This window comes from Bos indicus, chromosome 10, assembly GCF_029378745.1.
Source record: "Bos indicus isolate NIAB-ARS_2022 breed Sahiwal x Tharparkar chromosome 10, NIAB-ARS_B.indTharparkar_mat_pri_1.0, whole genome shotgun sequence".
Lineage (NCBI taxonomy): Eukaryota > Metazoa > Chordata > Mammalia > Artiodactyla > Bovidae > Bos > Bos indicus.
The window spans coordinates 75,710,193-75,723,137 of NC_091769.1; the positions used below are offsets into that span (position 1 = coordinate 75,710,193).

The following is a 12,945-nucleotide window of genomic DNA, read 5'->3' on the forward strand; positions in this document are numbered from 1 at the left end:
TAGAAATTACCACCAACCTCTAACCCCCAACTCCAGGTGGCCTATAGCCAATGACTCAATGATAAGGGGATATAAAAGTCTTGCCTCCCTTCTTGGAGGTGACACACACAACTCCATGGTGCCATCCATGCACTGGAGCTTTTTTGATCAAATTGAGGATAAACTTCAGGTAAACCCACATCTTTGCTGAGCCCCTTTCCCTGAGCTGTTCTGTTTCCTGCACTGCCTTACAGGTTTCATCTGACATCCCTCAGTTTCTCCAAAATTCACTGGCACAAGAATCCTTACCTCAGACTCTGCTTCTTGAGAAACTGACATGAGATAGTAAAATATTTGATGTTAAAACAGTTATGCAAAGAAGACAAGACAAAAAGATCAATAATAAAAGCAAAAACAATAACCAAAAGGAAGGACTAGATTTTTCCTCCTTTCAGGACAACCTCTTCTTATCCAAAACATGTGATAAAAATGACAGTTTTTTAAGTGAGATCTAACAAGTCAGCCAAAATAATTAGAAACTCAAAGGAAGACTATTTGGGACTTCCCTGGTGGTACAACTGTACCAACTTCCAGTGCAGGGGACATGTGTCTAATCCCTGGTCTGGGAAGATTACATGTACTGTGGAGCAGCTAAGCCTGTACACCACAACTACTGAGCCCCTGCTCCAGAGCCTACAAGTCTCAACTACTGAGCCTGCACTCCAGAGCTACTAAAGCCCGTGCACCCAGAGCCTGTGCTCAACAAGAGAAGCCACTGCAATGAGAGGCCCATGCACTGCAATGAAAGAATAGCCTCTGCCTGCCACAACTAGAGAAAGCCTGCACACAGCAGTGAATACCCAGTGCAACCCAAAAGAAATAATTTTAAATACAGATTTCTATCCACTTTTCTAGCAAATGAATCTTGCCTTAGTGGCCATAATGGATTGAGGTATTAGCTGATGGTAATATAAAAACACTATTTGCAAGGTATTTAAAATTGATACATCCAGAATATGAAGTTAAATCTCAACAATCTTTTGAATGATATTTAAAATTATGTGACATGTAACACTTTATACAATTGCACTAAACTAAGTGGTAAATGTTTAGATTTCTAAGTTTTCTTCTGCGGTTTCTTACCTAAAAGTGGAAGACAAAACAAGACAAAAATTGCAGTAACTAAAAAGAAATCAATTCATACACCACTGGATAAATATATCTTTCCTGCAACAGTTAAAATAGCTAAAATAAACAATTTTTAAAGAGACAAACTAAAATAGATTATTCAGATAACATATACTAAAGTGTATATGTATAGAAAATATTGTGCAAAGTTGAAGATTCAAGTATTAAAACAAATTATGCAGTGTGGAGGGCTCCTGTTAATTTGGATGGAAGTATTTCTCATCTGATTCAGCTTATGGTGTTTGTTAAATTCTGAGTTAAGGATGAAATATAGGAAGAACTATTTCTCTTGACCCATTAAAAAAATATATTCCAGAAAGGTTATATTTTCAATAATAAATGACTTTGCTAATAAAAACAATTTTACATGGGAAAACAAAACTGATTTTCTTAGTGGAGCAACTGATTTCACCAGGATAAATTAATTCTCTGGAACCTGGTTACAGTGCTAACGACACATGTGAAATCAAATCATTAGATTTTTCATTGGTAAGTTAAATGACAGGGAAGTTGGCACCAGACTGAACTTCTGTAGGATGTCATCTATTTTAATAAAAAATAAGACAAAAAATTCAGTGTAAGGTCTTTACAGTAGTTTTTATTATCTGTAGAGTGAGCATAAAAATATTTATTACAACAAAGAAAGGTTTACTGATATTTGTGGCAGAATCCTTAAAAGAGTGGCCAAAGTGCAGATGAGTTTCACATTTTCCTTTTACTAAAAGGAAAGTTTCAAATTTCTTGTCCGTTCCTGTGCTGACAAGTGACTGTGTAAAATGCAATGTTGGCAGATATTTTGGGGGACAGAAAAAAGGAACATTTTATCTGTTCTTTCAAGGTAACAGTGACCTTTTAACAATGAATGGGAAAGTAACTGCTTATCAAAAACAAGTACAATTTGAAAACATGTTTGGCAATGTTTCTAACATTCTCTGACTTTATTGCTGAAAATGATTTGTCATCTGTAAAAATTCAAGTATGCTGATATTGGGAAACAGAACTGTCAAACTTGTTTGAAAATTTTCCAAATGAAGAGTGACAATAGATACTTAATCCATATGTCAGATACAAATATATAACATCTGACTGATATTAGGGAAGATAGATATTTCTAGTGGAATTTCAACAAAAACCTTTCCATAATTAGGATATATGTAAGAAAAAAAGAGAATACTCATTTTGTACCACTTCCTTTTAAATCTTAGTACCTTTTTAAGGTATGGTTTTTTATACGTTCAGTTCAGTTCAGTTGCTCAGTCGTATCCGACTCTTTGCAACCCCATGGACTGCAGCACACCAGGCCTCCCTGTCCATCACCAACACCCAGGGTTTACCCAAACTCATGTTTGAACTTCCCTGGTGGCTCAGACGGTAAAGCATCTGCCCGCAATGTGGGAGACCTGGGTTCAATCCCTGGGTCAGGAAGATCCCCTGGAGAAGGCAATGGCAACCCACTCTGGTACTCTTGCCTGGAAAATCCCATGGATGGAGGAGCCTGGTAGGCTACAGTCCATGGGGTCGCAAAGAGTTGGACACGACTGAGTGACTTCACTTTCTTTCTTTTCTTTCATGTCCAGTGAGTCAGTGATGACATACAACCCTCTCATCCTTCTCCTCCTTGTCCCTCCTTGTTGTCCCCTTCTCCTCCTGCCCTCAATCTTTGCCAGCATCAGGGTCTTTTCAAATGAGTTTTTAGTTCAGTTCAGTTGCTCAGTCGTGTCAGACTCTGCGACCCCATGAACTGCAGCACACCAGGCCTCCCTGTCCATCACCAACTCCCGGAGTTCACTCAAACTCATGTCCATTGAGTCAGTGATGCCATCCAGCCATCTCATCCTCCATCGTCCCTTTCTCCTCCTGCCCCCAATCCCTCCCAGCATCAGGGTCTTTTCCAATAAGTCAACTCTTCGCATGAGGTAGCCAAAGTATTGGAGTTTGAGCCTCAGCATCTGTCCTTCCAATGAATACCCGGGATTGATCTCCTTTAGGATGGACTGGTTGGATTTCCTTGCAGTCCAAGGGACTCTCAAGAGTCTTCTCCAACACCACAGTTCAAAAGCATCAATTCTTCGGTGCTCAGCTTTCTTCACAGTCCAACTCTCACATCCATACATGACCATTCGAAAAACCATAGCCTTGACTAGACGGGTCTTTGTTGGCAAAGTAATGTCTCTGCTTTTTAATATGCTCTCTAGGTTGGTCATAAGTTTTCTTCCAAGGAGTAAGTGTCTTTTAATTTCATGGCTGCAGTCACCATCTGCAGTGATTCTGGAGCCCAGAAAAATAAAGTCAGCCACTGTTTCCCCATCTATTTGCCACGAAGTGATGGAACCGGATGCCATGATCTTAGTTTTCTGAATATTGAGTTTTAAGCCAAATTTTCACTCTCCTCTTTCACTTTCATCAAGAGGCTCTTTAGTTCTTCTTCATTTTCTGCCATAAGGGTGGTGTCATCTGCATATCTGAGGTTATTGATATTTCTCCTGGCAATCTTGATTCCAGCTTGTGCTTCTTCCAGCATTTCTTGTGATTCTGCATATAAGTTACATTATAGACATTTAAACCAGCATTTCTCGTGATTCTGCATATAAGTTACATTATAGACATTTAAACCAAGAAGTGAAATAAATTGAAAGTATTATAAAACTTTCAAGATGCTTTATATTCAAAATGTTAAACTAAGATTTTAAAAGAAATGGAATTATAATAATTATTGCTGACAGCAAAATATTTGAGTCATTAATAAGTAAAGTAGAAATTATTTTAGAATTCTCATCTTTTAGCAATTTCAATTCCATGTATATATTGTAATACAAAGGGCATTATAATAGTACATATAATAATATATGTATAATTAATATATATATAAGTACATATAATTATATAATAGTACATATAATAGTGGATAATTAAGTAAAGTTTAGCAATAGATACTTAAAAATTTTTTATAATGAATGTGCAATCAAGTTTGGTGATTGTTGGATCTGGTGAGTAATAAGTACTTCACGGACAGAATGCTCTTTAATCAAACTCTCCAGGCTGACACCATTAAGTATTTTATTTTCCATTAAGTATTTAATTGCATTTTAAAATAGATGAAAATACAAGATGTAAGAATGAAAAAATAATTTCCAATTTTTTTCTTGGCCTAACAGTTTTACACAGTGAAGTTACACAGTGTGTGGAATTCAAGCATCCTGTTTATAGCAGGAGAGCTATGTCAACAAAGCAAACATGTGAAACAGTCCTGCTGCAGAGTAGACGTGGATCTGCCTTTCTCATTGACTATCAAGAGCCAAGAGAGATGGGTCACCTTTCACTTATTAATTCTATTCAATCCCGATGTCATATTCTCACCATCTCACCAAATAGATAAATCATTCTTGCATTCACAGAGGTGAAGAGAAGACAGCAGCATCTGCCTAAAACTTCCCAAAGAATGAAAGTTTTGGCAGACATTCCTATCTTACTGGCTGAGGCAAAATGTACAAGAAAAAGAGAATGAGTTCCCTCAAAAACAGCTGAAAATCCCAAAGGCAGCTATTTACAAATTTAATATACAAGTTCAATAGCTTTCCCATAAATAGAAAAGACACAGTTAGAAAGTAACTTCGTTAACTTACTGTGTAACTTACTGTGTAAGCAGAAACTTACACAACATTGTGAAGAATTACACTCCAATTAAAGAAAAGAAAACGAAAAGATACCATGTAATACCATTTAAGAGATTTTATACTCAGGGGAAAACCTAATTTTAGGCGAGTGTATGCTCCTCGGTTTTTGTCTCCTCACAGTTCAGCAGGAAGTAGCCAGAAAGATCTCAACGCCCCTATTCCTGAAAAATTGGGCCTCCCATCTCTTGAGGGGGGAATGTTAGGTAGGTAGAATAGGAAAAAGGAGTCCAAAATGGCGGTGGCTAAAAGACAAGGAAGGGAAAAGCCCGTGAAAATAGAACAAAGGAAGGTCAAAGAAAGGTTCGAGGACCAGAGTGAGGACTTCAGGTAGAACAGCACTCCTGGCTGAGCCCAATTTGCATAGGACAGGCCCAGGGGGAAGAAAACATAAAAGGAGGAGCCAAGCGCGTGCTCTCTACCCAACCCCGCCCCGCCCCGTGTCTACGCTCTTTCTTTCTCTCAACCCCCCCCCCACCCCCACCCCACGTGTGCACGGGCACGGCTCTTCCATTCTCTGCTCTTCTTCGAGGCTGGATTCTCCTGCTATCTTCTAAATAAAATAGAGCTGCAACACTGATTTGTCTAAGAGCTATGACACGGTTTGTTTAAGACCCGAGAGCTGTGACGTGCCAAGGGCTTTAATGTCCATTGCTCCAAATCATAGTGACGAGACAAGAACCGAGAAGCATACACTCGCCTGACACTAAGAAATGTGCTGGGCTTATTTGAAGCCAGTTGGAGGATATTGAAGATGATTTGAGTATATTTGAGTATGATCTGAGTGAGCTTGATTGTCACGTCTTCAGGGAAGACAGCCCAGACCCCCAAGTTTAGATCAAATCATTTAATAGAGGCCCACTGTGTATCTCTCCTTTAAAGCTTAAAATTGCACAATTTTACATGTGCAATTGTTTGCTTAGTCTCTCTCTCTCCTACTGGATTTAACCCCCTTGACAGAGGAGCCTGAAGGACTACAGTCCATGGGGTTGAAAGAGTCAGACACGACTTAGTCACTCAACCAACCAACATGATAACAGATACAGTATTGTAGTTATATTTGTATCTCTAGTGCCTAGTAGAATTCCTGGTGGAATAGGCACTCCATAGATGTTTAAGTTAGTGTTTAATGAGTGAATGAGATGGAAAAACACTGTGCTTGGTTAGAAACACTTAATGTTGTAAAAATAGTGTTTCTATGTAAATGAATCTATACATTGAGTATAATAACAACCAGAATATCAACAGCATTATGTTTTGGAACTTGAACAAGTGTTATTAGAATGTGCCTAGATTCCGAGGATGAATGGTGTTGATGGTTGCACAACAATGTGAATATACACAACAAAACCATACACTTAAAAACAGTTAAAATGGTAAACTCTATATATAGCTTACCACAATAAAGAGACCCGACTGCCTCCCAAAATTCTTCCAGAAATATGAGAGTAGATGGAAAAAAATTTTTTAAGAACTAATAAAGGATTAGTTTTACAAGAATTTTAAACTGTTAGAGCCTCAGTACTTGAAACTCTTAGCAATCAGATAAATCAATGAAGCTGAATAAAGAATCCAGAAAGAGACAAATATTTATAAGGAATCTAGTATATGACAAAGATGACATTTCATAATAATAAATAAAAGATGGTAGATTCAGCAACAGTTTTAGAAAAACAGTATAGCCATAAAAGAAAAGGACTGAATTTAAATTATCTCACTTCTTTAGAAAATTATAAACTTTGAAAAGGTGATTCACATTTGTGATAAAAAAATATTGAAACAGAACAAAAGTATATACATTATAAAGTGAAGATGAAGCAGGTACTCGCATATACTATTAGTGGTGCTATGAATTTATATAACCTATCTGAAGGGCAGTTTGACATCAACAAAAAAATTCACAGAAACTTTGACTTGTCAATTATACTTTGCATAAAAGCATTAAAATGTGTCTACAAGGATAGTCACTGTATCTGTAATTTTTAAAAATCTAACAATATATTTGTAAATAGAACACTGGTTAAACTATGCTACAAGAATACAATAATATGGGATTTTTTTCCTGGTGGTCCAGTGGTTAAGAATTCTTCTTCCAGTGCTGAGGACATGAGTTCCATCCCTGGTCTGGGAACTATGACCACACATGCCAACAAGAAACTAAGCCTGCACATCACAACTGGAGAGCATGTGTATTGCAATGGAAGATCCTGCCTGCTGCAACTAATTAATTTTAGCCAAATAAATACTTTCTAAAGACGGGTACTATAATATGTAGCTATTAAAATTAGGTAGATCCTTCATACACATTTTTAAATGAAGAAACTGTACAGAACCGTATATAAAGCTCATTTTTATTTAATTGTCAAAGGGATTTTTATGCTACTGTATACATTTAAAAAAAGTCTACAGGGTCAACAATGGTTATTTCTTTTTTTTTAACAATGGTTATTTCTGAGGAGTGAAATTATTTGACCGGGAGGAAGACTTCTGTTCTTCCCTTTGTATCTGTTATATTTTAATTTTTCATGAAACTAGGAGTAAGTGTTGTAGCCATGCGTTCCAGGAAACAAACTCACTCAGAAGGACAATGCAAACAGTGGAGTGCAGTTTATTACACCGGCAGGCCCGAGGCAGGGTCTCCTCTTAGCCAAGGACCCCAACAAGTTTTTGTGAAAACCTTATATACCATAAGTGTACATGCCCAAACCCACCTCCCCAAATTCCCTGAAACTAGTCTGAACAAAGGAAGAGAAAGATACAATCAAAGTTAACCCGTGATTCATATACCTTAAGCCTAGGTAGTTAACAGTGGACAATTATCAATAGGCCTGTGGTCATACCCCAATAAACATAATAGAATTTATGATTCTATTTGGTGACTTAGATAATTAGGGTATTCTTTTAGGCAATGGAGAGTCTAGGTATGAGCCCTGGGGTTCTTCCATCCGGGGGGCCTGGTTTTCCAGTTGGTATATCATTTCCATAGATACTGGGCATATAGCTCAAAGTCCACAGTCCGGCCCAAGATGGAGTCCTGCTTTCAAGATGGAGCCTGTTCTGTTTCCTCCTTCATAAGTTTTATTAAGTTGTGATAAACTTAAAAAAAAAAAATCAAAGTACCAAAATGGCCACTTAAAATGGCTACATTAAAATGTCTTGCACCCATTTAGAAACCTTTGCTGCAATCTCCATTTTAGAAAAAAGCAGCCTCTAAGCTCCAAGAACAGAGTGTCTGTATTGACAGCAATAGCACATGAAAACTTGCTCTTCCAGATATTGACTGTAGGAGGAAGTTATGCCTCCCTACAGCATTGTTAAAGGAAAATTAAAATGTAGTTACAAAGTCATAGAAGTAATTTATGTGTAAATTTTAAAACTTGCATCAAAAAGGGCTTTCTTTTAAATATCCAACTAATTTTTTAAAAATTAAATAGTTCATCTGAAAGCATTAGGGTGAATTTTGTTTACTTGACATTTAGGTGTAAAATAATACATTTTATAGATAATACTAAAATTTACAACTTTCTGCTGGTTAGTTTTAGGACTTTATCAAAGACAGCAAGAGTAAATCATTAATGTTAACCCTGATTATGCAAAACTCTAATACATTGTTTTAAATAACAACCAGAAATAGGGAACTTCTTTCTCTTGAAGAAAAAACTACTGTTCCTCTCTCCTGTGGTTCTACATATTACTAAATTTTGAAATGTAAATGTAATTTTAATTCTAATGAGAGTACTCTCTGTAACATAAAAATACTGTGAATACTGTTCTTGAAATACCACAATACAGAAGTAGAATCTTTTTACAAAATGCCAACCTATATTATCAGAATTTATATTGAATACTTACTTGAAACATTTATATATTGAGAACCTTGAAAAATGTAGCATATGTAGGTTAATAATATTCCTGACATTATTAATGATACATTAATATGTATATAATATTGGAAATCACTATCTTACTCTCCTTTGAATATGCACAGGAAGATCTGTGTAAGTCTGGCAATGAAGATTTCCAAGCTGGTGATAATACATAATTAGCCTTTTATAGTTTGAATTGGTAATTATTACCAACTGGGAACTTTTCACCTTGTTGTTGATTTGCTTTAGACCTGGAAAAACATTCCTCACCTCTACTCCAATAGCAAAAGAGGTATGGATTTCTTTCCAGCTGTTTTACACTTTTATAATTATTATGGTGCTAATTTATGGGTTTTCTCCCCTGCAATGGAAATGTCTTTAAGTGAAGTATTTCAAATTTAGGATTTTATGGAAAGTTTGCATAACAGAAAATAAAATGTTAATTTCAAAATCCGGATAAACTTAAGGCAGTAGTCAGAAATTTCAGTTCAACTTACTCTTGAAGAAACTGAGTTTATTAAATACACATTATAGAATGTACTAGATGTATCTTTATATGAACTTTCATAAATGTTCTTCCTTTTTCCTTTCAAACCAAAGCATGATTTATAAGGAATATTATTTTTGAGGCAGAAGAAATTATTTTCATTTCAACAGTTTTTCAACAAAATAACTGTCAATTTAAATGCTGACGAATGTTTCAAAGGTATTTGAAACATGGTCATTAATGCTATTGCATGATTATTAATAAACATTAGTGATATGAGATTTTTTCATTGCACTAATTGAAATGTAGATTAATAGAGGATAATAATGCACCTGCATTTGTTTGGTAGCAATGAATTCAAAATTTGGAAAACTTTTCAATGAATTACAAAGATGCTGAATATATGAATTTAAAACAATCATAAACATGATCGGTCATTTCAAGGTAACATGATAATTCTGAAGCACAGATTGTTTAGAGATTTGTATATTTACGAGATAAACTAAGGACAAAGTTCAGAAGGAGAAACAAAGATGTCACTCTTAAGGTTATTGGTAAAAAATGCTTTGAGGGCTTCCCTGATGGCTCAGAGATTAAGGATCTGCCTGCCAATGCAAGAGACACGAGTTTGATCCCTGGTCTGGGAAGATCCCACATGCTGCAGAGCAACTAAGCCTGTGCACCACAACTATTGAGCCTGTGCTCTAAAGCCTGGGAGCTGCAATGATTGAACCTCAACACTGCAATTACTGAAGCCCGTGCAGCCTGGAGCCCACGTCTGCAACAAGAGAAGCCATCACAATGAGAGTCCTCTGCACCACAACTAGAGAGGCTTGCCACAACTAGAGAAAAGCTTGAGCAGCAACAAAGACCCAGTACAGTCAAAAATAAATAAATAAAATTAGTTTTAAAATGCTTTGAAACTGATGATGCAGATATCCATTAAACTCGTACTATAAGTTTTGCTATAAACGAAATTAGTAAAGGGCATTTGCAATTTTTTATTTAAAAAAAAACCACTGAAAATAAATCTTCTTGGCCAGTTTTTACAAATATGAATCACACAATTATTGCTCTAAATGGTGGGGTTTGGTCTTAGACCTTCCCTGGCATATACAGGGCTGGAAAATGTGAGGCTGCCACTTCAAGCCTCATGCCCATAGTACAGATTGACCAGTGGAGGTAATCAGGACCAAACCACAGTAAGAAAGTAAGAGAGGACCTTGAGTAGTGAGCACAAGTTCAGCGGAGTCAACACTGCCTATAAATACTGGCTAGATAATCGATTTTCTGACACTGGGTTGATATTATACAAAGAAGCCAGGTTTTAATTACCTTAGGAAAGACCTTCAATAATTACAAGGCAGAACTCAGAAGGAGAAGCACACTTTATAGAAGAAGGGATCTTTTTAAAGGATCTTATTATTTTGAAATGCAGTATAAAATTATACTATTATGTAATATATGTAACACAGCAATATAATAGATATACAAATAAACTGTTGTAAAAAAAAAAAAAAAAGGGAAGGGAAAGGTGGCCCCGTTCAACCCCTTTGGCAGGGAACTGGGATCTCACATGCTGCAGGGTAACTAAGCCCAGGCGCCACAGCTCCTGAGCCCACACGCCACAGCTAGGGATTCGTGTGCTGCAACAAAAGATCCCACGTACCACAAGTAAGACTCAGGGCAGCTAAACAAAAACAAAACGAAACAAAAAACCTGCCACATCCTCTTCCACACAGAATATACCAAACTTTTTAAAAAAGGTGAAGGAGGGGAGGTGGGGAGAATTTTTGCAGGGCACATGTTACATATGGGTAGTGAGGCAAAAATTCAATAAAGAGCACGTTCTTCATAGACAAATAGGTCAAAAATGACTGTATGTAGTTTTGAGGTGTTAGGAATTGGCTCTAGGTACCTGAGACTTCTACTTAAGCTCCAGGGAGTTTAAGGAGAGACACTTCTCCCACTTGTAAGATCACTGGTGCCCAATGTGAGTGAGCATCTTTTCTTCAGTTCTGAGATTTCTTACTATATCACGGCTGGCCAATAGACCATAATATCCTTAAAAGACTTTCAGTTGACTCTAACCCCTAGAGAGGGTTTGGCAGTACAGAATCTAGGTCAAGCCCACCAAGTAGATTAGTAACTTAATAACTATGTGTCTTATTTAAGAAGAAAGTGCCATTATAATACAATAACTCAAGTGTGCAACCAAGTTACCTTTTGAGCTTGTTAAACAAATGGCTGGGTTCAGGCTCCCAGCTTTTTTGATTTGGTAAGTCTGAGATGGGGCCTGGGACTTTGCATTTGTAACAAGTTGCCGGGTGATGTCGAAACTACTGGTCAGGGCATTGCACACTGAGAAAGCACTGTTCCAGGTGGTTTAGCTAATACCCTTGACGTGGTTCCCTCGTGTCTCTTTGTTTGACAAATGTGAGATAAAATCTAGATTAATGGTACTAAAACTTACTGCTTAAGATCAGGTGCTACAAAGTCATTTGATGGATATCCTTAGCTTTAGGTTTTGTGTTGATTCAGATGCAGTCTAATCTTAGATTTAATGTAGATTTAAAAACTATATATAATAAAATCAGTTCTAGCATGTAGTCCCTAACAATTTCACAAATCAAAAAACCTCAGAAATATACTTACTGCCTCATTCCTTAATCCCCCCAACTCACTATAATTTGACCACTAACCTTATCACATATAGTATTTAATTTGCTTTCTTAAATGTTAAACAAGAAACCCATGGGTTTTCTTTACCCTCATCCTGAATCCTTCCACTAGCATTTGGCACTGTGGATCTCTTTGTTTTTCTGGGAACGCTCTCCTCCCTTTTTAGTGTCCTTTTCATTGACTTCTCATCTTCCACCCCTCCTCTCCTTTGCCATTTGCAGACATCAGTAATTGACTGTAGCACTCCTATCAAGAACTTTCCTCATAGCTCAGTTGGTAAAGAATCTGCCTGCAATGCAGGAGACCCAGGTTCAATTCGGGTTGGGAAGATCCCTTGGAGAAGGGAATGGCTACCCACTTCAGTATTCTTGCCTGGAGAATCCCACGGGCAGAGGAGGCCGGCAGGCTACAGTCCATGGGGTCGCAAAGAGTCGGACATGACTTAGCGACTAAACCAAGCAAATCCTATCAAAAGAATTTGAATAATTCTTCACAACACAGCCCATAAACACTCTTAGTTGATCGGTTTTTGTCCTTGAGGTGAAACGTGTTGTGAAGACTCCCTCCAGAAACAGATTTTAACCTCTAATTTTCTTAAATTAATCTTACTTATTTACGTCAATATACCAAGTTATTAAATATAAAATGAATACAAATACCAATAAATATCTTCAGTATTGGACTTTTTTTTTTTTTTTTTTTTTTTTACCATTTTAGTACATACAAATACCAATAAACATCTTTAGTATTGGACTTTTTAACATTTTAGTATAAGTTGTTGAAGACCTGTACAGGCAGGGAGCCAACAGAGATGAATAAGGTGACAAAAGATCAAACTGAAAATTATTTGCAGAGGTCATAGTAAGGGTCTCATTCTATCTTCTTTTAATCCCATGCTGATTTCTGAGATAAAAGAGAATGTTAAATCTAACTAGACTGGGACAGAGAATACAATCTGGATGATAAAGCAGAAACTTTCTCTTAGAATCTGAGCTTCTAAAAGAAACAAGCTTTCTTTATATTTGAAAATTACTTTGTGTACAAGGGCACTTTAAATCTCAGTGGGAAAAGG

The 12,945-nt window shown here is 36.8% G+C and overlaps 1 long non-coding RNA gene across 1 annotated transcript in view; it reads left to right on the top strand.

Moving 5' to 3' along the window:
- LOC139185330 (uncharacterized) overlaps positions 1-12,583 on the top strand; it is a 30,078-nt gene extending 17,495 nt beyond the window's left edge. Inside the window, exon 3 of the long non-coding RNA XR_011568954.1 lies at positions 234-12,583. This is a non-coding gene — a long non-coding RNA (uncharacterized lncRNA). The remainder of the gene's footprint in view (positions 1-233) is intronic.
- The last annotated feature ends 362 nt before the right edge of the window (positions 12,584-12,945 follow it).